The sequence below is a fragment of the Corvus hawaiiensis genome, chromosome 4 (assembly GCF_020740725.1).
Source record: "Corvus hawaiiensis isolate bCorHaw1 chromosome 4, bCorHaw1.pri.cur, whole genome shotgun sequence".
Classification (NCBI taxonomy): Eukaryota; Metazoa; Chordata; class Aves; order Passeriformes; family Corvidae; genus Corvus; species Corvus hawaiiensis.
Window position 1 is genome coordinate 21,146,803 of NC_063216.1, and position 27,125 is coordinate 21,173,927.

At 44.4% G+C, this 27,125-nt stretch overlaps 1 protein-coding gene across 3 annotated transcripts in view; it reads right to left on the minus strand.

The window, feature by feature from the left end:
• The window catches only part of CHRM2 (cholinergic receptor muscarinic 2), an 86,393-nt gene extending 67,001 nt beyond the window's left edge, over positions 1-19,392 (minus strand). For all 3 annotated transcript variants that reach the window (XR_007203216.1, XM_048301863.1, XM_048301865.1), the window contains exon 1: positions 18,640-19,392. The gene's annotated coding sequence lies outside the window, so the exon portion shown is untranslated. The remainder of the gene's footprint in view (positions 1-18,639) is intronic.
• Positions 19,393-27,125: the final 7,733 nt, after the last annotated feature.

Sequence of the window (27,125 nt, forward strand, 5' to 3'; positions counted from 1 at the left end):
GAGGAATCATCTTTTATAAATATATTAAAGTAATAACTTTCTTGGGCTTCTGCAGTTTTTGGCAGTCATTGCTTTTTAATACAAATAAATGGCAGTTATTGACAGTTGGAGCTGTTCCCTTTTTTTATCTTCCTCTCCTATTAGGTCATTTCTTGTTCTTAAGCATAGGAAATTACTGAATCTAAAAAGAAATAAACCCTCTCTGCTCTAAAAGAGTGTTTTGCATTAGAGACAGCAGTAATTCTATAATAAATATACTAATAAGGAAGTTTAATACATAAAGAAATACTATAATGACTGAAAATGAAAGAATAAGACTGTTTAAGAAAAGACTCCTTCTGAAATGGAAAGCTCCTTGCAACTATGGTGTCAGCCCAGAGTCTTAAAAATTAATTAAGGAATGTAAAGAGGAAGAGTGAAAAAATTCACTAAAATGGTAACACTTCATCCTAAATCTGAACATTCAGGAGAGATAAGGATAGCTGAAATCCTACTCTTCAATCTCATGCAGAGAGTGAAAATACATCTCAGGTGAGAAATGGGTTCATGAAACAAACCTGATGATTTTTTTTGTTCCCGTTTTTGCCATGAGACTTCAGCTTAGACTGATCTATTCAGAACAATTATCCAGTCAATGACATGTTAACCTAAAGCAGCACTGGGACACTTCATTAAAGTACCAAAATCAGATCATTTTGGTCTCCAACAACTTATTGTAAAACATGGAGTGAACATTCTTTCTTCTAAGTCTGGCTGTGTGTTAAAAACCTGTCTAATGAGACCAGGGAACAAAACTTCAGCAGTAAAGTGCAGTGCTACTGCATAAGTACAAACCCAGTCAGACTGCTCATTGCCAGCTCTTACAGTGGGCCAGGCCTGAATGCCAGCAGATATTCTCATGCTTCTACAGGTACACTTACATCCTGCATGTTTCAAAAATAACAATTCCTGTGCCATGTCAGTAGCAGCCTTCCTCCTCAGATTTACATTGCACAGGAGGGAAATCAGAGCTGGATCTCTCCCTCATTGTGTGGAGACAGCAAATGAGAACTCCTCATTCCCAGTTCAGGACTCAAATCCTGCAGTCCTGGCTTAAACAAATGCCTGTTCCTCGTCCAAATCTCCTACCTACATCTGAGGGACCACTTGTGAGAGTGACAGTCTACAAAGTTTCAGCAGGAGAAAAACACCCACTCTACCTCAAGCTAAGAGCACAGAGGCTGCTTTAGAAGTGGCAGCCACTCAAAAAGTATAACCCCCGACCTCTGCTGTTTGCAGAGCAGGGGGAGGATAAACCAGCCCACAACGTTGCTCAAGTTACCTCCAAACACAACTTCTATACAACAAGCCTGGGTATACTGTGCTGGCTGCATAAGTAGGAAGTCTAACAATTATAGATGTTGCTAACACAAAGATCAGTTATTATTTTACATATAAATCTTAAAATTAAAATAAATTCTTTATCCTAAAGAGATAATTTTTTCAAACACCCCCTCCCCCGGAAAAGTCAGTATGGAGATCTGCTCTCAACAAAAATTCTTAGGAAAGGGAGATCCAGCATTCAGGCAGAAACCATCTTTACCTCTTTCTGCTCCAGGCGTCTTTTTTACTACTCTCTTGAAACCGGAAACTCCTAATGACATGCTGTTGAAACCCTTAGGTTTCAACTTGGTGCTGTAGAATTGCTGGGAATAAGGTTTTTTGTTTGGCTTTGTTTTGTTTTGTTCTGTTGGTTTGTTGGTTTGGTTTTTTTTTTAACAAGTAAGTAAATTAATGAAAGAAAGCTTTAAAAATTCAGTACAGCAATATTTTGACCACTTATATGATTAATGTCCGGACCTGATTAAGGAAGCAGTTTACATTGAGAGTCACTGTATGGAAGCCCCTTCACACTTTTTCCTGCCTTTTGATCTGCCTGAGTTCATTCCCTCTCAGTTCCACTGCAGCATGGACCTGTAAGAGCCCCTCTGTAGTTCTCAACCTCTCTGCTGCTCCTTTCCAATAAAGATACCAAAAGTATAAAACGATATTTAACTTGAAAAACGTGAAGGCAAGTAAATATTAAATGTGAGCACAGCAAGGAGATTGATAAAGTGGATAGCTGGCATTTATTTCAGATGAAGATCTGCAGCAGTCAGGAGCTGGAAAATAGAAACGGTTTGTGACAGGCACTAGCCTGTTGCAATGGTACAACAGCCCTTGTAATGAAGCTGCAATCACTCTTCTGATCTCCTGCTGCCTTGTTTCGTCCTTTTCCTTCTTGAGGAACTGGCACTTCCAATCTGTTCTAATTCTCCTGATTCTAGGCTTTGATTTATACTGCTCTGGCTATTGTACATCCTGTCAGAGGAAGGAGGAGTTAAGCCCTCGAGGTGGAAAGAGAGGCAGCAGTGACATGAGGGTGAGTAAGAACAGAGAATAATACCAGCGATTAGACAATGCTGATGGATGACGTACGAGCCTGCCTTGCTCTGTAATTATACATAATATTTTTTCTTCAGCCTTGGCTGATGTGAACAAATACAACGTACCACCACCCTCCAACCCCCTGGGGAAAAAAAATAAAAGAAAAAGAAAGAAAGCTCCATGTAAAATTATAGTCCAATAATAAGAGCATGGTGCTGAACTCCGAGTCAGGACATCTGGGTTCTGGCCCCTTGGCATCAGCATGACACTAGACAGAACCCATTTATTCTTCCTGCTGCCTTTGTTTACTCTGATGCATTGAAATAGATTTCTAGAAGCTCTGCTCTGCTAACAAAGTGCAACAAATGAAGAACAGACTCTTTAGAAGTGACATCTTAAATAGAATTTATCTAGCCCTGCCACTTATGACGCTTGTCTGTCTATTTACAGGTCCCTGGGGCCCTGTGAGTCTCCCATGCTCTTTTTGGCCATTGTTTAATGGCTCTGAGACATTTTTGAAACTTAAGAATCTCCAAGGAGGCAGACATCATTGATGCCCCTATCCAAGAGTAGAGCAAACACAAGTTGACATATAATAAGTATTTTTATATATATAATAATATAGTAATTATAATAAATTATATAGTAAATAAATACTACTATAATAAAATAATATAGTAATTATTTATATTTCATTCTTTGAAAATCATGCACTTTGCTCAATAATCAGCAGCTTTTTATTAAGTGGAAGGATACTCTTTGAACTCTGTAATCCGTGTAAAACCAGGCACATAAGGTCTGATACCACTAGTAATTCTAATCATACTTGAGGGTGATGTCTATTTCCACATGGTTGATCAACGCTTCTTAAAAATGCACTAAATTTCTTAGTACAGTAACTGTCTATAGTCTGCTGCCTAACAGTAAGAAAGTCACTGAGTAAAATACACTTTGAAAATATTTTCAAATGTTCTGCCCTGTATTTTCAGCATGTGTGAACAGATTTTATGTGTAAAACAGGAGATGCTAACAAATGTGGGTGAAAAGATCATGAAAGATTTTGAAATCTTTGCTCAGATTGGATACTATTTCATTCCTTTTAGTATTTTGTGCCAGATCCAGGGACCATCACTCACAGTATGGAGCAGTTGATGTGACAAACATTTCTGGGGTGTTTGTTCAGTGATGAAGTAGTACCCAAAGTGAATAAAAGAGCAGTTGCCTTATCCTAAAATGAGCTGAAGAGACAGTAGGTAGTATAAAAAAAAGGCAGTGCTAAAGCAGCAGAAATGTCATAAGACAGGAATCCCTTTGCTTGCTTTGCAAGTTTTTGCAAAGTTTTCAAGAAAAGGGATGATGGAGCAGCCAACGCTGAAGTGAAGGAAACCATGAGACAGAAATTAACTCCCCAGGGAAGCCAAGTCTATCTTAAGATCACACATTTTCCCTTGGGACATACACAGCCAACCAGGTTTGCACTTTTGGAGTGGACTGGACTCTGTGCCATGTCCAGGATGGAGGAGATGCAGCACAGTTTCTGCCTTGTGTGGAAGCAGTCCTGGTGTATGCAAGGAAAATGTGCCTAAAGGGAGTTTCTACTACTAGCCACAGTGTAGACCTGCAGTTTCATATCTCTTTAAAAGCACTTGTCTTTAAAAAGACAAGTGGATGATGCAAAATAATGCTAAACCATAACATATCAGTGTTATGTTCCCAGGTATTGAACCAAAAGATCCTTCTGCAAGATGTGATCAAGAACAGGCTGAGGTATGGAGTCAGCCACCAGTGATTTACAATAATTATCTGATGGGGGGAAAGGAACAATAAATACAGCCCCTGCTGAACAGCACATGCCTTTGGTTTTGTTTTTTCCTCCAAGATATTTCTGGTTTGGGATCTCTCCTTTCAGCTATGCTGCTCTTGAGCTCTTCTTAGAGCAAAAGGGAGCAGTTGTTGTCCAGCCTGTCTTGCCATCTAGAGCACCTTCAGCTTCTGCCTACAGATGTCAGGTCATTAAATTAGAGGCAGGAAGCTGGTTTACATGTGTTAAGTGGACAGTCACACATGAAAAGTACCAAGTTCTCAATACTGAATGTGAAAAGCTTTAAAGAATCTCTTGGCCTTGACATAATAATTGGAACTATTAATCAGACTGTGAAGCTTAGCCAGCACACTTGCAGATGTACAATTTAAAATACAGGGGGGAAATATCCAGTGGACAAATTAATGACAATTAACAGATTGTTCATCATAGGTCATTTTATTTTCAGTGATCTGAAAGCAAAAGAAAGCATCAGCTGTCTGATGAGACCAGTGACGAGACCCAGGACTGAGGGCATGTCTGTTCTCAGAAAAGCCCATCTTCACACAACCCTCTTTGAGGCTATTGGGAAGACAAAATTTTCCTCACGTCTTTCAGGTTAATGGCACTCAATAATTTACAGCCATTTTCCTCTATAGAAGTCTGCTAATTATGTCCCCATAATAACCATTTGTGTTGGCATTACACTCCGGCACACCAGCCTGATCAGATGGCTTTGCTTGCAAACAAATTCCATCACCATCATCCCAGAGGATGGCACAAGCTTATATGAGCAAAGCTGAGTGAGGAGGGTGGCAGGCAGGAGTATAAGATAAGTGTGTGGTTTTGTCCCACATCTATTCATTACCTATAGCCTGACAACTTTTTGTGTCCTGCCCTCTCTTCCTTAGGCTGAGAGGGCAGAGATAACAGCCAGACAATCCCACAGAAGTGGCAGACTGCAAACTGTTCAAAACAGCAATGTGCTCCTGCACTGAATGTGCAAAATCAAGAAAATCAGTAACTCTACATGTGAATGGGGCTGGTTAGGTGATCACAGCACATTGACTCAAAGACTCAAACAGCAGATTAAGTCATTTGCTGACTCACTAGGCTGTGTCTTTGAAAAGAGTGATGAGAAGTGCATGGTGGAAGGGAGTATGGAGGGTGGAGGAATAAACAGGAAACTGAACAGGAGTTCTCTGTTTTCAGTCTGCTGGATGTAGACCAAAGAGAGAAAGTTTCCTCTCTCTTCTCCCAACCCAAAATAGAGAGCTGCTTTCCATATAATAATAAATCTTTGGCTTTTTTTTATAAAAAGTTGCTCTCTTCAGTTAGATGTTTAATTAAAGTAATGATAGATTGTTAAAAGAATAAATAAACGTGGGACAGCTTTGGCAAAATCTATCCTTTTAAAAAACATCAAGGAAAGTATTTGATTTTCAGATCATTTCCCCAATTAATCCTTTCATTCCCCACTGGGTGGAAGATAGCATAATCATCTATGTGTAAACAGTGATAAGAGTAACTGCATGTACTCTGTTGTGGAGACTGTGGAGGTTTTTTTTTCAGAACTTCTTTTTTCTTTTGCCCTTGAGGCACTGTAGGTAGTCATTTCAGAAAGTAACAAGAGAAAAAAAAATTAGGTATTGTACCAAATCCCAGGTACTCCTGAGTTGAGGGAGTGGTTCTGGTCCTGCACCATTCAATGTGCAGGACTGCCCCTGGAGCTGGGATGTCATGTACATGATTTCCTATAGGAACACAAACAGCTATGTCATTGTTCTGTTAATGTGCCTGAGAATGCTTATCTAAGCAAAGATCAGCTCTCCTTTCCTTCACTGTGCAGTTCCATTCGGAGTTTAAGGAACGGTGGGAGATCAGACAAGGCGCAGTCCTTCTCCCTTATCCCCGGTGGGACGTACACGGCACTTTAAAGCAAAGACAGTGATGTTCTCACTTTGTAGCTAATCAATTCCACCACTAAAAGGGACTGACATCTTAGCAGCAGCGGCACTGAGGGCTAACTGGAAACACACCTTGGTTCCTACCAGAGCAAAGAAGTGCATCTGAGTTCTCTGTGAGGTGCTGTTTTCTTTTAGCACCTCTCCTCTTGCTTTCATGCCTGCCTCATAAACACCCAGCTTGTCAAGCCCTGGTATCAGAGAAAACGTGCTGCCAGCTGACAAGGCCTGGATTAGGCTCCTTCTGAGGCTGCTCTTTAAGCACCCAGAGTGGTTCACTGCAGAGCAGCAAGAGGTCTGGCACTAGCACACATACTAATCCTCTCACATCACGGCAGGGAAACATGGGCTGAGCAAGAGACAGCAGGCTTTAAAATCCCTGTGTCTCTACTCACTCGATGATCCTGTGGGCCCTTTTAGTGTCCAGGATGCAGTGAAATCAGGATGGGCTCTGCACAGCCTGAATGTCCCCCAAACCTCCCCTGTGGCTGACCGTTCCAGCAAAAGGAGTGGGTTAGAGTGGGGGAGAGAGTTGGCATGATGACCACAGAAATCTTCTAGGTGGCCTGTACAATAACTAATCATTACACAAGAAAAGGCAACAACCACTCTTTAATGCTGCAGTGCAGGAACTGGCTTTATGGCAGAGAAGAGCAGGTTGAAGAGATGAGGGTGCACATCAGCAATCAGGTGTGATTTGTCAGCACAACAAATATATGCTGGTGTGATCCCTAGCACAGAGGTAGTACTAGACTTTCAAAATAAGCAAATGATTTCTCTCTATCATCTCTTCTCTGCCTATGTGTTCAGCTGCAAAAAATTCCTTCCTTCCTGGTTGTCGTGCTTTTAATTTTGTTCCTTTGTTTAAGAAGCAATAATGTGCAATGAATGAAATCTTGATCTGGAGCTATTCTTGTGAAATAAACAAATTATTAAAGAAAACAAAAAGTGAGAGCTCTCCTGGGCTTTTCTCCTCGTTCTTTTTGTTGTACTGCATTAACACCACTGCCAGAGGTTTAGGAAATAGGTTTAACCACAGCTTCCTCATGCCTTGAAGGAAAGGGATGGAGACCTTTTTATTTGCTCCATCTATTCAAACTGGAATAAAAGTTAAATTGAGAGCTTTTCACCTGCTAAGAGAAGTGCAATCAGGAGTCGCTGAGCCTCCCAGCTGACTCAACCAGAACATAGCATCCAAAGCATATCAGAAAATGCAGAGGATGCATTTCTCCTTTGCTGCTGTGCTGTAGGCATTTGTTGTGTTGTCATCCTTAGCACAAAATCAAGGCATTCTCAGCTGGTCCTGTCTACTGACCTGCACTGAGGAAACCTGATGTTTCAACTCTTAAATTGTGGAGAAAAGAAAGGTGTAGGGAGGGCAAGGGGTTCATTCTCATTCAAGTCATAGCATCATAGAATATGCTGATCACCAGGAGAAAGATCCCCTTTGAGAGAGAATGACCAGCCTGCTTGTGTCCCAGGAAAAGGTGATTCAGACAGTCTTCAGTGGGATTGAGTCTTTAGAAACTGCACCTTTTGTCTACAGCAGCCAGATCCAATGATTCTCCCTGAAGAGCAGCACTTTTGACTTCTAGGCTGCCACTATATCACCTTGTCACACCTTCCCAAACTGGGTAAATACTGCTGTCGCTGGTTTGGGTGGCTAAGTGCTTTCTCTCTGCAGCTTTGCACCTGCCGTTCCCTCAGGGCTCTGAGCCCTCCCACCCAGTCTGTTGGGGCCATGTTTTCAGAGTCCCTGGAGCAGTGTTTTCCCCTCACTCTTCCCAGTCTTATTCTCATGCTGATAACCTCAGAACCTTGCACCTGCACCTCCCAATAACCTTTCTGTGCTGGGTTCTCATGGGCAGCAATTGCCACCTGGGAGATAACAAGATTTTTTTCCCCCCTCCTTTCACTGTATTTTAGTTATAGCCTTCAGTTTGTGCAAGGGACACAATAATGCTCTTGTATGCACAAGAAACTGGCCGTGCAGCCCCTGCCTTGAGCAGTGCATGCTCCAATCAACACCAACAGCAAGCAATAACAGCCAGGAGAGATCTGGAAATTCTGGCTGTTTCTCTTCCCAGCTGAGTGGCACAATGAGAACTTCCCCTTTCTCTTTTGTCTCTCCTCTGTTTTTATGTTTTTCCAAGGTTTTCACAGTTAGAGACAATGTTTGTTGCTGGTAGTGGAAGAACGAGAAGAAATGCCAGAGATGTGACCACATTTTACCTTTCTCAACTCACTGTTCCACTCTAAAGAGAACACCTATAACGGGCACGAAAAGGCCTTAAACTGAAAGAGAATTTTGTCTGCAAGGTTAGGATCTTATATTGTAGTTATAGACAGTGGGGCAGGAAAGCACACTCTGAGGATGGCATCGAGATCAGCCTGGAAACAAGGTGTATTTCTAAATTCTCCAACTGCTACAATGAACAAATAAAACAAAGAATCTTTGAATTTATTTGTAGGAGGTCTTCTGGTGGGATTAAGGGTTAATTAAACAACTTTACAAAGTATCTTGTAGTAGTTTTAGTAAGAACTTGGCCAAGAAGGACAAACAATTTCTGGTGAGCAGAGAAAGTGAAGCAGGCTGAGCATTGTCCAAAGAAGATGGCTCACCTGATGACTCTGAGTGGGGCTCTGAGTGCAAAAGCAACTCTCTCTAAGCCCATGTTCCCACTGTTCTCTCTCAGAAGTGTGTGGCAGCAGCGAGCAAGCAAAGGGAACAGGCATACAGTGACACCACCCCAGCATAAGTTGGGACACCCAGGGTCAGTGGAAAGGCTCTTACTCTCCAAAGACCCATGCTATTAGGTAATTTGCACATGGAATAAAAGCAACTGAATGTTTGAAAGATAATATATCATTAATTTCTTTCTATGGATGCCCAGATTTAGGTAAAATTAAGGGTAAGTTCAGTGCTGTTCCAGAAAGGCTGCCAAATGCTTTAAAATCTAAACAGGAAGAACAGACAAAGCTTGTGAGAATGAAAATGTTATTTTATACTACTTCCATGTTAGAAGCTGAGATACAGGAGGTTGCTGAGTTTGTCCAAGGCCATGTGGTAAAACCAGGAATTCAGCACTTGTCACTACTTTCTGAAAGCAGTAACAAGAAAATTACTCCTCATCTTTTTAGCTATGTGTCATTTCCACACCCCACTTTGATTTTTAAGAGGAATTAAAGACAATAATGTGGAATATTAATTGTCAAATTTGCCATTCAGAAAGGATGGCAGTGATTGATTTATCTGGTTTTTTTTAAACCAGATTTTTTGCATTCCCCTGTGCTTCAAAGTAGGAGATACATAGTCTCACTCTTTGCTAAAGAAAGGGAGAGAGTGAGTTACAGGTTTTCTTCAGACAAAACACGGTTTTGTTCTTCTTTCCTTGCTTTTTTCTAATTGTAGACTTTTGCGTTTTTTTCTCTTTACTGAAGCACATAGCAAAATAACTAATAACAGTAGGATATTCCTTGCAAGAAACTCTTTCTGATGTCAAAACCTTTCAGTAAAAATTCCTACATTTACTTCCAGTGGATCAGATTGTGAAAATGACTAGCAGACATCAAACAGACATTTTTTATGAGAATTTAACAGTGAGCCCTTCATGTATTCTTTCCTTCTAGTGGCAGTTAAGTGAGCTGGCTATCACAAATGTCAAAAGCAGAAGGTAACTTATTTTACCTTCCTTCTTCCCTGCTTTTCCTCATAGTTAAGAGCCTTCTATGTTTGGCTAAAGGAAGAAACTTTACAACCAAGACTCCCCGTTTAAATTCTCACTGCTAGGGCTCAAGGTCACAACGAGAAGGCATGACATTGCCAGGTTAAATATAGCACTTTCTTTGGTGATGGCCTCTCCTTTCATGTCACTCGTGCTCTGACAGCTTTCATCAGCTGAAAATACACTGCTAAAAAAGTGAAATTAGTGTGGGTGAAAGATGCCAGTAATGGATCAGGGGATCAGTTTGAGCTTAGCTTAAGCATGGAGAAGCAACAGTAGAGAAAACATCTCTCTTTTACTTCTCACCAAGATCTGGAGCAGTTGCAGCTTCAGTACTTGTTTGTTTGAGGGATCCCAAATATTTTATCTTATCCTTGTTTTCTGAACAGAAACTTTCCCAGTAAGCAACTCCTAAGGGCTCAATTTTCCAACACTCCAGTGCAAAGAAAAACCCTGTGGATGGAGTCTGCTCCTTTCTTGCATTTGGCAGCACCACAGCTGAACCTCATTATCTGACAATCTGTGGGAAGTGAATCCCCTGGTCATGGGACCAGGAAGAATTATTGTCCCTGCCTCAGAATGCCAAGCCAAAACCTACCCAAGGTAACAAGAGTTGATCTCTGACCTCAGCAGACTTTGTGTGAGGCCATAGGACTGTGTCAAAAATCAGGCAGCAGTTTGGTGGCATGGTCAGGACCTTATCTATGATCAACTTGGTCTCAGTCCAGTGTGCTAAGTGAAAAAATATCCTTCTCTAATTAAACCCTGATGCTTGCACAAAGCACTAGCACCCTTAGTGCAGGAAATGTCTGGGATATTCAATGGATTATTATGGAGAGAGATCAAAGAGGTGTCCAAGTCTAATAGAACAGCAAGTTCACCCACCCACATGTTGGTAAGTCAACTGGTACAAACAGATTAAAAAACCCCAGCAATTCCTAAGTGATTTCTAGAATAAGTGGAGAACGTAAGAGTAGGTGCTCTTAACTAAATAGCTGAAGATGTGGTACAGTCAAAACACTGAAAAGTAATAAACTTATTATTACATTAAGAGCATGAAGCTAAAACTAATTATAATTAGTGAACGGCTTAAAAAGCACTGAAGGCAGAAATAAAATGAATTCAAAATTAAAAAACTGAAAGAATGAAAGAGAAAGAAAGTAAAATCCATGGATTCAAAACAACAAGTATTTCAACAGACAGTTTCTGGTTCAGTGAAGTCAGGCAGAAAGCAAACTGGAAGGCAAGATAGGAAGAAAGTTATTGTGAAATGTTAAAGTCCAAGAGGTTGTTTGAGCCAAGCAACCAGCTTTGAGGAAAAGACTCTTCATCTCTGGTGAAGCCCATGGCTAAGGGAGGGAATTAAAATAAAACACAAACAAAATGTCAGTCGTAAATGAGGAGGGCCAAGGGTGCACAAACTGACAAGAGCTTGTGGGGGTGTGTGCAGAGGGGGGAACTGCAGGACATTTCTGACAGGTCTTGAATTCACCCTGTTTAGGAGGGAATCAATGGGATCTGCTGCACATCAAGGGACTATTTGGAATAATTAGTGAGGAAAAGGAGTTTACAGAGGTTCTGAATTATTTATTTGGTTAAATCTTCTCTGCAAATGATGCTGTGCCAATATCCATGTTAGACCTAATTTTTTTTCAAGACAAGAAAGCACATGAGCTGTCGGAACGTGAAACACTGAAAGGGGAAACGTTGGAACAAACTGATAAACTAAACAGCAGCCTATCACAAGGACCTTATGGTTATATATGCAAGGGTTTGGAAGGCATTTGAAATTGAAGTGGCTGTGCTGATAGCAAAAATACACAAGTTGTTGCTGTAGTCAGATATGCTACAGAAGGACAGAAGGGCAGCAACAAGCACACCTATCTTTAGGACAGGCACAGGATTAATCTTAGGTATTATATACTGAAAAGCCTTGTTTCACTTCCACCTTAATTGATTGAAACTAACAAAAACTAGATTTACAAATAGGAGAGGATAAAAGAATCCTAGCTTTTGTTAAAAAAATGTTGTCTGATATATATGCTTTGAAGCATCAAGTTAAAAGACCAAGAAAAACAGCCTGACAAATTTACACATACAGGTTTTTATATATTGTTTTAAATTCTTTGACAAATTTAAGTTGTGGTAGAATAGGTGGATTATTGTTACAAGCTGGAAGCTGGTTAAGAAAGAGAAAACAAACTACATACGAATGATCCTTTTTCACTATAAAAGATTAACAGTGGGGTTGTCCAAGAACTTAGAACTTCTTTACTGAAATTATTGCTCTTAGAAAAAGAGAATAAGGGTTAAACTATTTCATAGTATGTTAATTAAGTTGAGTGAACCTAAAATTTGGATCTCTAATGGAAATTCACATTGGTTGATGCAGAACAATCACAGGTGAAGTGAAATATCTGGCAGCCTTTCTGGGTTCTAAGCCAGCTGTGGCTGCTCAATATGACATTACAGTGAACTACCCAATTCTGCTCTATTACAGCAGTGGTCAGCAAAAAAAAGCCCAAATCAAACAGACAAAACAAAACTTCAATTAGCATGGGAGGAGTAAGAGGTGTTAAAATGGAAATTATTGTTCGTTTCTTCTCTCATGGTTGAGTAAATGAATGACACACAATGAAGTGGCTGTTCCAGTCGGTCTTTTTGTGTTGTATAACAGAGAGGTATCAATAACACTGAAAGACAACTAACTTAAATAGACCAAAAGTTCTCTGGAATATGATTTTCCAAAGAAAATATTTAATTAACCTATGAAACTCACTGATATATGCTATCACTATGGTACTGACCCTACTGGGAGGCAGAACTGGATTAGCTGCTTATCTGGCCAGTGGGTACAACTGCAGCTTGTCTAAAATCGCTAAAATTTGGTGAGGGAGGTGAGGAGGTCTTTTTGTCATTTGGAAAAGATCTCTGGGTAGTGAGCAAACCCAAGCTGATAAAAACCTTTTACCTGAGGGCAGTGGAGATATCTAGGGCACCCTATTCCTATCTATTCCCTACACCTGCCTTTTTGGTAGCCTACATTGATAGAAACACTGCAGGACGAGACAAAACACCTGTCTGATCCAATACTGTAATCATTATGTTCTAATGCTCTTTAAGTGGATGACTGATGCCTTTTTGAATAGGAAAACAATGAGCAATGAGAACAAATAACACAAATTCTGTTAATTATTCATGCTAACATTCATGAAACTTTTGAAATGTGTGAATATTTTCATGAATAAATCAGTGGTCACTGGCTTGCATTAAAGGACTTCAGAAATAATAGCGGAATAAGCTTGTTGCCATTACTCATGAACAAAGTTATGAATAATTTTCAATATATGACTGCTTTGCTTTCTAATTGACTGAACATGAGAAAGATGAGTCTAAAATAGACATCAGTAATTCATTGCAAAGCTGAGAGAACATTTCTCAGGAATCTATGAAAATGCTATGGGCTATATCAGAAAACTAGTTTTTCCTCATGTACAGTTTTTGCTAATTTTTGTTTCTCACATGGTGGAATGGATTACAAAAGAGAAGGATCTAATCTTTAGTGTTTGCAGGTCATCCAATCTGCACAGAAATAAAGAGATCTTTATATATTCAGGCTACCTGAAAATCCTGAGCCAGAGAAATCACTAAGCAAGAGAATTCTTTTAAATTACTAGGTTTATTTTATCACCTTGGTTTCCAACACTAATTTTGACAATGATTCAGAAGAAAGATCTATGGAGATATTTTTGTCTTATTACATCTCTCTCAAAAGAAAAGCCAAAAACCCCAAACAAAACCAAACACCACCCAAAAAAAACCAAAAAACAAGCAACCAAAAAACTATGAAAACCCACACATGCCCACAGTTTACTCAAAGCTTTTCTAAGAGCTTGAGGGAAACCCTGGGAAATGCTGATTTACAGAATTTCTGGCCTATTTATGTTGTGGCTGCTCACAGAGATCTTTATTGCTGTCACTGCAAGAGGTGCCCCATGCTATTCCCAATGCCCATTATCACATTGCATTTCCCTTTCAGCAGAGTCGGATGAAACAGAGCTGCTCCATGAACAGTTGTCAAAACACTGGCATATTCTAATTACAACACTTACTATGTTTCTGTGAAAGTCAAATTCTGAGCTCAATTGCACCAGAATAAACCAGACGCAATTAAAATCACTGGAGGCACCCCTGATTTGAAGGGACGTAATTAAGATCAGAGCTTATCTAGCCCATGGAGTCTAAAGAAATACTGGAATCAGAGAATCATCTTGTCAAACAGAAAACATGCAGAAGACTCTGAGCAAAGCAGCTGGCCCTAAATGTGGTCTGTTTCATTTTATCCATATCATATCCTTAAAAATGAATACATGAAGCATGTGGACTACTGAAATCCCATTGCATATCTTAGTGGCATTGGCAAGCATTCTTTAGGAAGTGCTTGATGGAAATGAGATGAAACTCACTCCACCCTGTCCTATCCTCTTGGGAGTTCAAATTACGTTATATGAGAGATATTCTCTTGAAGACCTGCTGATGTATAACCGTTTCTATGGGGAACAGACGATGTTAGACATAGGTAGCAATATAGCTTTAAAGGTAGGACAGTCAGCCCAAAACGACAGGCAGCTCCACAGCCTAAAGCATTTTTACACAGAAGCAAGCTCAGGGTGTATGGGAAAAGGAGGCAGCCCTTTAATGCAACTTCAGGAGTGGTCTCAACTTTTAATTCTGCCCACTTCAATCAGGGAAGTGTAGGAAGGCGGTGGGATAAGTCAGCAAGGGATCCCTCCTTGATTTAATATGGAGAGCTAGGGAGTGCAATCTGCTAGGCACAGGTGTTTGGCAGTCAGCTGGTGGGATGAGGACAAGCAAGTAGGGAACTGTATCTTTTTGGGCAGCTCTGACACAGGAAAAGCTGTGGAGACCCTGGCAAAACTGAAAGCTACCTTTGCCAAAATAGAGGAACTGGAAAAGATGGGTAGGAGGTGTGCGTGGAGTCTCGTTTAGCTACAGGAGTTCTCAGTGCTAGGTTCTTTCTGCAGCCTGGTTCTTAGAGATGGGAATCTCTAAGATGGGTTTAACAGGGCTTGAAGTGCTACCACACAATTTAATGCTACCATACATTAAATACCAGCATACAGTTTAAGCTTTTTAAGATTTAAGGCTACAAGTATTTGTGAAAAAGTTATCCCTGTCATTCATATAAGCTGGATCTAAGCCCCTTCAGCTTTCCTTAGCCTGATTACTGCTGCCTATCCCATCCACCCACCTAAACAGCTGGTAGAAGGTCAGGGCAGCAGTTTCACAACTGAGTACTCCTCTTCTGTGCCTTCAAATCCCTCAGAATTAGCTGAGAGCTGCTTCAAGCTGCGAAGCTCAAGGACAGAGAGATACAAAATTTCTGAATAAATGGCCAGACATAGTCTGGGCTTCCCAGCTCCAATTTCTTCCCACTTACTACTCCACAGTTTAACCCACCCAAGCCATAATCTCCTAGTGACCAAACCAGGATCAGCTGAATCAGCTGAACACCACCTGCCTTTTTTTTCCAGCTTGGGATTTAGAAGAGGGAAGATCTGACTGGAAACAGACATTGGGAAGAATGTCCTTTTCTCACACCACTCGCTTCTCCCCCTCTGCCGTAGTTTGCCATGGAGCCTCACATTCCTGGCGCCCGGGGATGCTCTTCCTCGCCCGCCGCTGGCACTAGAGGGCGCGGGGATCTGGGCTTCAGGCTGGAAATCCAACTCTCCACGGCTTCCGACTTTGCCTTAAACTGAACTCAACTTTCAAAGAGGTCTTGATTTCACAGAAAGGGAATTGGCTTCATTACTACTGGCTTGTCTCAGTTCCCCATGCTGCATTGCTATGGAAACAGGACCAGAAAATACGTCTTTTGCATGTAGGTCATGATAGTACTGGAGAAGGGATAGTTGGGTGAATGGGTGAGTGGGTTACAGGGGTGAAGTGGGACAGAGTAACCTCCTGGGATTATATTAACAACTGTGAGGGATTTCATAGTAGAAGTCCTCGAAAGATTATTGAATGAGGCACCCAATGGGCTCAAAGAGCCAAGCATTTTGAGTAGCTGAGAACCATGACACACACACAGGGATTCAGCCCAGAAGTGACAACCTAAGTGACAGTGGGCACTGGGCTGAACACTTAGGAGGAAAAAAAAAAAAAGTAGTTTTGTTCATAGATTCTCCTTTAAACTGATGGCCTCAGTTTTCCCCTGTCTATGTCTCGGTCTCCATCCCGGATGATGACAGAGCACTGTCCTGTCTCTTCCATCTCCTCAGGTCATTCTTGATCACGCATGGTCCAGATCTCCCTGAGCTCTGCCCAGATACTGAGTTACAACCATTCAGGTAGAGGACACTACTCGAAATTTTGGGTTTGGGTGGGAGAAAAGCATGACCTTTCCTTTTTTATAATTTTGCCCTCCATCCAAAACAAGCTGGGGACATCCTAGACCCCCCCTCCCCATGTACTGGGTCTCATTCCCAAGTGGACTGCAACGCAGAAATTGCAGAGTGCTGAGGGAAGGAACAGAGAGGGCAGCTCAGTGGGGCACATGCTCAACAGACCAGCGAGATTACTGCACCTCTCACTCTCCTGGTGCAAAAGCAAACAGTCCTGGGGTCCTGCAGAAGGGAAGTTCAACCAAACTTGTACTCAAAGAGCTCCTAGAGGAAAGAGGAAATGTATTCCCTGTAGCTTAGAGGGGTTTATAGATGAGTCACCGAGAGTGGCTCGTATCATAAACCACATAATCAAAGCTGGTGTGTATTCAGACAGGGGCTGTGATTGCAAGTGATGCAATACCATAATGGCAGACAGCATGCATACTTCTGCTCTCCTGTATCAACCTTCCTTATTGCTTTTTATAGTTTGTGGATTTGGTATTTCCCCCAAATAGCTGCAAGAGCAGGCTGTCAAGCAGAGGTTAGACCTTCTTTTTTTGTCCTTGCTTTTTTCCTTCTGCAAAGAGAATATCTTCCTTAAGGGACAAGGACAAGTCAGTGTGTGCAAACACACTGGTTGATACGTAAAAATGGGAAGAGATGTCATTTTGGCTAGATTTGCAGCAAGAATTTCCAGCTGGAAATAAAGCCATCTCCTTGCCCTAAAAGGAAGTTTGGCAGATGAAAATAGTAGGAATAAACAATCCTACAGGGGTGGGAAGAAGCGTTGCTTGTCCTGCACCCAGCAAAGGGGTAAGGACTCACCCATGGGCCAGGGGGGATGAGTTATAAGCCCTGGCAGCGGGCACAGCCATCCTCCAGGAGCACCTGGCATCAGGGCCCTGCGGCTCCGCCGCCTTGCAGGGGGACGAGCAGAGGAGCTCGCAGCCTGCCTTTCCCCATCATCCTGCTGCTGGGGCAGCTGCCAAGCATGGCACGGGGCACAGAGCGGTGGGAAGGCGCAAAGCCAGGAGAGTGCCCTACCTGTAGGGATGGCCAGAATCGGCTTTTGCCCGAGAGGAAGCAGAAAGCACTTTGTCCCTTCAGAGCCCTCGATACGGCCTTACTGTGGGGCTGCACCAGGACCTCGATGCCCCAGGGCTGTTTCTGGGACGCAGTTTTTCTCCCACAGCTTGATCTGAGCTCCCTCTCAAAGTATCAGCTCGCTCTTTCCGGCCACAAGCACCCCGTGGCGGCGGCACAGGCGAAAGGAAAGGGAGCTCGGAGGCACGGCCGGGAGCGACACAGCCCTGCCGGGTCTCAGCCGGAGCGGGGCCGCGGGGCGAGCTGGACCCTGCCGCGGAGCATCCTGTCCCGCAGCACCCTGCTTCCTGCTCCGGGGAGCGAACCCCAGGAGCAAAGATCCGGGGAAGAGGGGCCGGAAATGAGCCGGGGAAACCCCAGACCCTTCCCACCTCCGGCGGCGCCTCCAGCCGGCGCTCCCCTCCCCGAGGCAGGACGTGGGAGCTGAGGCAGCGGGAACGGGAGCTGCTCCCGGGCAGAGGAGGGATTCTGGGGGCGACGGACCGCGCCGGCACAGCGGCAGCCCCCTCCCCTGATACCCCGCATCCCTCCTGGTCCCGGCAGGGCAGGGATCCCGCCCGCCCCGTCCCTGCCCGCCCGCCCGACAGCGAGCGCGCACCGCGGGCAGGCTCCGCTCCCCGGGGACGGCTCCGCTCCCCGCTCCCGGTGACATTTTGCAGGAGTCGTCGACAAACATGTCACAGCGGGATTTGGGAAGGGTAGCCTGGCAGATGAACCTGTGTCGGAATGTAGCATTTATAATAAAACCCCTTGTGTATAGAGCTTGAAGAATGGGAGGATTTCTCTAAATCAGGCTACTGTATCTCTGCTTCCCCGCTATACCATGCTAGGCTCGGTTCTGGGATTAATATCGCAACTGAAACTCGACAGAGAAGGGCTCTGTGCTGGGAGCAATCGCTTTGCCTAATCTCCTCTCGCTGTCTGTCTTTCACCGCTGGCCCGCACAGCTGTGACCCATTCAGCAAAAGTTTCCCTATGGTCTGCTCTGCTTCTTCTACCAGGAAGCAAAAGCTCGTTTCTTAGACATTATTTCCTTGGCGGGAGCTTTCCTATGACAGCAGCGGATGAAATCCTAGATGCGGCGAAGAAGGGGCGGAGGGTAGAGGACGCGAAAGAAAAGCCAAGAGGAAAAAAAAAAAAAAAAAGACAAAAAACATAGATGGCAAGAAAAAGGAAAAAGAGAGAGAGAGAGAGAGAGGAAACGTCAGTAAAACCCAAAGCTTTCCTACCTGTGATCCAATTAGCAGAAGTTGCATCTCATCCCGCTGCAAGCGGCTCGCTGGAGCGGTGGCGCGGAGCGGCCGCGGCTGTGGCGGCAGAGGCATGCGGGCTGCGCGCCGTCAGCTCTCGCAGCCAGCGGCTTTATCTTCCTCTTCCATATCTTCCACGAAGAGGGAGGGGGGTTGGGCTGGGGGAAATACAGATCACTTGGTACCGTGATAACGGGGGGAAAGAATAACAGGTCGGAAGCTTTAAACAAGAGGTGGTATTGTCCGGGCTGATGGAGTTTTTGCCTCTCGCTCCCTCTCGCCCTCCCACACCCACAGGCACACACATATACACGCACACCCTCGGTGGCTCTAACCCTCGGGAGTCTCTGCTCTAGTTCAGCCAAGCTGAGCTTTTAAAAAAATAAATAAATAAAATTGAGAGCAATAGTGCAATCAAACCTGGCTCAAAGGTTTAGACAAAACTGGAGTAATTAAAAACAGGTGAAGCCGGGACTCGTGAATGAGCCGGTAATAATTCATACTTCCCCCAGAGCTCGTGGGGAAATGAGGGTAAGCTGCCGCCTTCGCTGGGCTGGCGGCGAGCGAAGGGAGAGGGGTGCCTAGGTGAGCATCTCGGGTGAATGTCCTTGCTGGGTGCTGCGGCTCTGGGTCCGCTCGCTGACCGCCCGGAGGGGTGTGCGGGGGTGTGTGATGTGTGTGAGCGCGAAGTGGGCTCGATTAGCTGCAATGGGAAGGCAATTTCTGCAGAGAACATTTACAGTTTTCTTTCAATATGACAGGATTAGTTGCTGTTGAAGGCTCTCCTCCAATAAGATCGCACTGCTTTCTGATTTGGTGGTTTTGCTGAATAGAAATTACTGGTTCTTGTTATCTCTCAACACACTCTCCCCTCTTCCTCATCAGGCACTCCCCTCTTTCTCATCAGAAGTCTTTATCTACAATTTGCACATCAGAATCACTTTTTTTTTTTTTCAATTACCCCTTCCCCATCTTTCCCTGCAATACTCTTCTCTTTATTTCTGGTGGGTTTTTTTTTTTTTTTTTTTTTTTTTTTTTCCAATTCGGTGATAGCTGTAAGTCTAAAGAAGTGTATGGGAGGAGAAAGAGAGAAAGAGATCTTGCTTTTAGATTATTGCAGTCATCGGAGGCTCCACACATTGTGGAAAAATGTTCTTACACTAAATCCAGTTCAGGTTTTTAAACTGATTATTGTTCTGAAATTTTCTTGGAAAGAGGCTTCCTTAGCACAATGACAAACAAATTAGGGAAAACAGGTGTATTTTGAGAACAAGAGTTAGTTCTAATAGGGTGTACAGCATTCCTGTTTAACTAATAGTCACTAGGCTAAGAAGTATTTGTTTTGTTTAAGGAAACTTGCCAGTTCTACGGATGTAATCTAGATATAAAAATCTTTATGTTTTCTTTGTTTCTATTCACCTCTCTCCTGGACCAGAACTGATTTGTGGTGTGAAGGTTGCTTTTTCTCTTGGGATAGGGGCTGTCGGAGTGGGAAGCAGGAGAGCGGAACCCATCTCCTCTAACGTCCAAAGAATAGTAGGGGGGAAGTGGCAAGTGCAGAAAAGAGAAGGGGACTTTGTGAAAGCAATCCTGGCTTTTGGCTACTGCATCCCCTGCCCCATCTCTTGTCTTGAAGGGCCGAAGGAGCCACAGCCCAACCACTCCCTTCGTCTCAACTCCAAAACCCCCTTCGCTTTGGAGAAAGCATTTCTTGGTCTGAGATTGCTCCAGGAAGAGAGCTGGAGCTGTCTACCTGACTCACACACATGTAGCTGTTGCTCCTGGAAGCTCCTGGAAGCTCCTGGAAGCCTTAGGGGTGGATTTACCCCAAACAGGGTGATGTGCCTTCAGGGTAGGACTGTTGCCTGGAAGGGTTCAAGGCCAGGTGGGAGGGGGGTTTGAGCAACCTGGTCTAGTGGAATATGTCCCTGCCCGTGGCAGTGGGGTTGGAACTAGATGATCTTTTGTGTTCCTTACTGCCAGCTAATTTGGAGATGGGAAGCTCTGAATTTGGAGGTGCTTGTACTTCAGTGTTACACAAAGCTGTGTTTCTCTACCTGAAAGCACTTTCACGTGATTTAAGGGCTGGATTACTTGTAGCTCTTCGGGAACATCAAGGCAGCTGGGACCTGACTTCCGCCCCTTGGTTTCTCAGCCTTCACAGAAAATTTTGCCTGGACTTCAGAGTTAGAAGACAGCTATGCAGGCAACTCAGATGAAATTTCGTATTGGGAGGTTGGAATGATGGCCATGAGCACACTGCAGCCTCGTGGGGCTACTCCACCTCACGTGCCAGGACAGGGGACAGCCGCCTCCACAGTCTGGGTGCCCCTTCCTTTGCCAGACAGAGTCTCAGCCCCGGCCGCCCCCTGCACCTCCCACGGGTTGTCTCTCAGACCTTGGCACTTAACACGCTTTAACATTCACTAATCAGGATGATCAGCAGCCTCAAAAGTGACAACGCCTGCTTCTTCTTCCCCTTATTATTATCATTATTGTTATTTTTTCCCTCCCAGCGAGTGTTTGATTGTGCACGTTGATTTCTGGAGATTTAATTAGAGTTCGGTCACTGCGAGCACGAGTCAGCCCTTCCCACAGCGGGGGGAGCAGGGAGTGGGTGGCGTCCCTGCCCTGGGATGACCCCGGCAGTACACGACAGTCCTGGGGACTCCCCAGCCTCCCTCCCTCCATTGCAGAAGAAGGACAGAGGTCTGGGGCCGGGGATCGCTTCCAGCAGCATGGCTGGAGTGAAGGCAGGAGGCAGCTCCGAGCTGGCTCTACCCAGCTGCAGGGGGCTCCCCAGTGCCACGCTGCTCAGCGCCGTGTGCTCGTCACGGACAGCTGGAGGGACATCCTCCGCCGTGCCAACCTCGGCCAAGCGGGGAGCATCTCCCTTCCTCGCAAGCATCCCCCACCCCCCCCCCCACCCCCCCCGTGATCTCCCGTGGAAATAAAAGCTCGGTCCTGAAAACCCCTGGCGTGTGACCCTCACCTCCTCCGTGCCTTGTCTGCAGCCCGCCCGGGGAGAGCGGAGGTTCCCCGCACCGACACTCGTGTCAGCAGCGCTGCCCTCCCGAGCCCGCCGAGCCCGGCTCTTAATCAATCTCAGCAGATACATCTTCACGGCACCCGGTGACTCCGCCGTAATCGGCAGCTCTTAAGTTTGACGGAACATCCGTCATTACCGGCTCTCCTCTTTGTAGATCTAGGTGCTAGACACACCTCCTGAGGGAAAAATTGCCGCTTCTGTGCGTAAAACGTTTGAAACACAGCCCCCCCACCTCCCGCCGCCCCAAACCCCCCTCGTCCCCGGCTCATGCAAGAAGAGGGAGGGTGAGGGAGCCGAGTCATTTACAGGGCGCTGAACCGCTGAAGTGTTAAATTCTTAGTAGAGCCATAGAACAAAGCACTCAGCCCTTCCCTGGAAGAAAAAAAGGGAAAGCTCGTGAGGAAGCGAGTATTTGCTCATGCTGAACTTCTCCTCCCGCAGAGGGAGCGGGAGTCGCTCCCGGGGAGCGCAGGCAAGGACAGCAACTTTCAGCGAGGCTATTTCCAAAAGAAACCGCATCTGTGTCCAGAGATGCCGAGTGATCTCTAATGAGACTTTGCTGGGGGCTCTCCCTGTTTTTGGCTACACGTCTCCCAAATGGCTCCTTCCCCCGGCATGGAGCTACCTCATTGGGGTTTGCTCCAGCAGGATGAATCCCCTGTCCCCAGGGATTTATAGCTTGGATGGGGAGGGAGGAGGGGTGTCCCCGGGAGCTACTTCCAAAGGGAGCTTTTCTATGATATTCATAGGGGTGAGCTCGCTCTCTGATTCAGCTCTCATCTGCACCTGGGGGTCACAGAGATATCTGCAGAAACTCAAGGTTCCCTCAAGAGTGAGGGAGGCTACCAAGGGCCTGGGCAGGTGGTCCCCGTGCTCCCACAGCGCCTATTTCCCCCTTCTCAGCCTCTCTCCATGCCTGTTTCATCCTATTGCCACAGGGTTGGTGTTAGAGGGGGTATGAGAAAAGGTCAGACTGTGACTTCCCTCTCACTCCCAGGGGCTCTCACACCCACCTAGAGCCAGGCCACATGACAGCTTCCCTCCCGTTAGCCTCTTTCTGTCCCCAGGTGGATAACGACGGACCAGGAGAGTAGTCCAGCTCCAGTCACTTGCTGTTTCCCACTTGCTAAGTTTCCTAGGAGGAGGGAAGCAGGGAGAGCGCACTTTTAGATGTGCAGATGCCCAGTGGATGGGGATCTGCTTCCTCAGATCCCTTCCAATATGTTCTTCATGGCTTGGGTGACTGGCTTCCCAGCCAGCAGACAGCTTTCTTGGGGGCCTGAGAGAGCAAGCCCAGGGAACATCCAGCTCTGCTAACCAAAATGCTTCACTTCCCTTCGGAGGTGTGGTCCTCTCCCTGGTGCCTGCTGGAGGTGGATGTGTCACCTCCCAGGGGAAGGAAGTGGGTCTAAGAACCATGTTTATTGAGAACACCTCTTCCCTGGGAGGTTTTGCCAGCAGTTTTAGGCAAATAGGACTGGGGAGAGCAGGACAAAGCCCTAATTTCTCAGTGGATGAAAACACCAGGCAAACAGGTTCTTAGTGCAAGTAGTGAAAGGCCATTAAAATTCCACATTGATTTACCCCCAGCCTTGCAATGGATAGCTGAATTTAATGCATGGGGAGGCAGGTGTCTGAGAGATGATGGGAAAATGCTGGGGAGAGTGGGACAATGGAACTGCAAATTACCTTGACAGTGTGGAACACGGAGAGCAAGAAGAAAGGAAGGAACAAATTCAAACTAAGACAAAGGCAAGCCAGAGTCCACAGAAATAAATTCCTAATAGACACATATATGAGGAAATTAAATGAGTTAAATAAACTGATGGTCAAACCTTTAACAGAAAATGATGTGTAATCCCTCAGCTATGTCCAGGACAGTGCATTTCTAGGAGTGCTATAAACCGCAGTTAGATCTGCCAGGGTAGGCAGTGAGACATTGACACGTGGTAGCTTGGATCTCACAAGTGCCAGGGAACTAAGAACGTCTTGGTTTCTTCTTCTCAGTTCAAGCCTTAAAGTCCCTCAGAACAGCTGGTGAGGAGGGGTGTTGCTTTCACCCACCAGCTACATTAAACTGCCTTGTTAATACAAAATCATCAAGCTTTTCTTTTCCCTTTCCCCTGGATGATGATATTCTTTTTGTGTCCCCTTTGAATCTCAAAGCCCAACATACTGGGAATTATTCAAATCAGATGGAAATAGATGCAGTGGAAATTCCCAGCAGGCTTAGATGGGGCTCAGGGTCTAATTCTAAGAGCCAAACTGATCCTCTCTCTTGCGGAGCAGCTAGGTGGCGAACTGGAAAATCAAATCTACTGTTTTATTAAGGATAAGCACAGTACGTGGAGAGCATTCTGCTAGGCACAGCAAAACTGATGGAGCACTTTTTAATATAAGCATGCATGCAGTTACCATCCTAGCAATAAACCCCTACCAAGTGCATATCTTCACTGCATTTTTTGTTTGGTTGGTTTTTTGTTGTTTTGGGGTTTTTTGTTTGTTTTTAGGGGTTTTTGTTTTTGTGTAGAAATACTTATTCCTTGAAAGTGTTGCAGTGTCCCAGGTGGGCAGATCTGAAAAGAGTTGCAGAACAATCTGCAAAACATATCTGCTGAGAATCAGTGTCCAGATTTGGGAAGACAGTGACTGATAATCACGCTATAGCAAATATTCAAGGTTGTCAGACACACTTCAGAGTACAGACAGAAGAGTGTGTTTCAGGAAAAAGAAAACAAGAAAGAAGTATGTCACCTCAATTTATGTGATATAGGAGTTAAAAAAAAATTAACGAGGGGACAAGCAGGGATATGGTTTTGTTTATAACATGGTATATTTTATAACTGTGGCACAAAGCTGTTAAAAGGCAAAAAGTTAAATAAAATTCCCTCTAAATTGTGTACAGGTGTGTGGAGTGGGTTATCTGCCTCATAAAAGCTTTACTTGACGTTGGCCATAGAAAAACAGACCCACCTTGACCTGAATCTCAGTGGTTCATATCCTGAAGTGTCTCTAATTGGGAGAAAATGGGAAAACCTTGAAATGGACGGAGCCGCCGGAAAAGTTCGGAGCCTCCGCCTGCAGCACCCTGGAGAGCGGCCTGGCAGCCTCCGGAGTGTCCCTGTTTCCCCGTGTCCGTGTGTCCCTGTGCCCGTGTGTCTGTGCACACACACACACACACAGACACACATCCCTTTGCACATACGCCCCTTGCTCGTGCTTGTGCTCACAGCTGTTCAGGCAAACACAGCTGCACGTCTGGTGAGGTGTTCCTTGAGGTCACACCTCTAGTTTTCAATCCCACATTACTTGGGAGATGACTCCCTGCAGGAAGCTGGAGGAGGGTGTTTCTGTGCCTTGCACGCACCCGTGAGCTGGAGTCAGTTGCAGAAATGAGGAAGAGTTCATTGTGCCTTTGAGAGTGTCAAAGAATCCCAGAATCCCAGAATGGGGAGGGTTGGAAGGAACCACCAGAGAACATCTAGTCCAACCTCCCGGCGTCCTCTCGAGCATGTTACTCAGGACTGCGTTCAGATGGTTTCTGAATATTTCAAGAGAAGAGGTTCAAACACACAGAAGAACAGAGTAACTTGAAGCTCAGCACTAGGAATAGCTCCTTCCAGTACAGGCTTAAGTAAATAGTTGTGTTATTGCAAAAAATGAACTTTCTGCAGAGAGCCTCAGTCACTGGAAACGTGCCCACTTGACTCATGTTGTACACCAGGATGGTGTGTGGACACGGGAAAGCAGGTGTCAGGCAGGCTATGCACTTCTTTTAATTTTAATTAGCTGGGAAAAGACCAAGAGGTATTTCAAACACAATTTTTTCTTAGAGCAGGCAGACTGTTGGCAGATTTATGTGCACTCCAGTGACTCCAAAGGTGCACTGAGGACTGTTTGTTTGATGAAGAGATTTAAAGAGGGCCACAGTTCAGGGGGAAATATTTCCCCCCAAATATTACTTTACAAACAGGCTCAATAGTTATCTTCACTGGGCATGAAGTCAAGGGTTCTGTCTGCTCTTTAAGCACTCAAGCCCACATATGAAGTTCTCTGGCAGTGTAACTCTGTAGATACTTCCCCTTTGAACTTTTGATTCTGCCACAGGGCTTGTATAAAATCTAATACTGGTACTGCTCACCCAAGCACACACAAGGAATGAATGGTTATCTGAAGCCCATCTGAAGCACATAAATCCAGAAAAAGAATTCTTAAAATCAGAGATCCTGAAAACTTTTTTATTAAGCTACTTCAGCAAGCAGCTCAGATCCATCCTAAAAAAAAAAAAAATACGAAGAGGAAAACTAATTCAGTTTCTTTGGGGAGAGGGTATTGAAAACTATAACTTCTATGTTCCCTGTGAGCATTGTTTCTATGAGATACCTGTTTTCTCCTCCTGAAAATGCTGTATTTTGTGCCTTTTGTCACTTACTGGAGCAGTGAAGCTTGCAGAAGAACATTGCCTGATTAAATGGCTTAACTTCATGTTGGTCACACATACACTCAGCTGGAATGAGAATTCAAGCAATAATAGTGAAACCAACAGCCATTTCATTTAAAACAAGCATTAACAACAACATTCCATGAACAATGCTGGATAGCACCTTCTCCTTAGTGTCCAGTGAGTTGCTGATTGGAATCAGAGAGAGAGGAGCTCTATTTGTCCTGTGTTCAGGGGCAGACATCTCTCATCATGCTCAGGAATAATATGACACTATTTTAGCCTTTTCCTTTCTCCCACTGCTATGTGACAGCAGTTACACACTCACCACACAGTGAATTTGCACCACACAGTGCCAGGAATCCTGAGATGCCAGAGGTGTTTCTGCAATTAGGCACAATATTTCCAAGTATCTCTTCTATGGATCAGGGCTTATAGGCTCAGATGAAGCTCCACCTTGTTGTGCTCGCTCTGTTTTCAGCACCTGAACCATTACACTCCTGTGTTCTCTGTAGATACAGCCTTAAAAACACTTCTTTCATTTGTTTACCTCACTCTTTAACCTGAGTTTCATGTTAGTTTTTTTTCTACATTTTTCACTTCTTCTACTTCACAGCTTAAATTTCTCTTGAAGTTTTTTATCTTTGTCTCAGGCTCACAAAATGAGGAAACAATTTCCAATCCGTAGATTGGCAAATTTAGCAGCCTGTCTCCAGCAATGGCCAGATTCAGGTGTTTCTGTAGAAAGAGCCAAGCAGTTTATCCCTTAGACATGAGATAATCTGCTTCCTCCTAGAAGGGTCCTCCTAATCACAGAGAGTTATGGTTGCATAAATTCTCCTGCATGTTTTTTGTTGTCTCTTCTCCTGTTTGTCTTAGCATTAAATACTGTAACTTATGGTATTGCTGGTATGCCTAGAAAAACCCAGTTCTTTTCAGGCCTAAGGTCGTCCTTGGCTTCGACAACTACAGTAT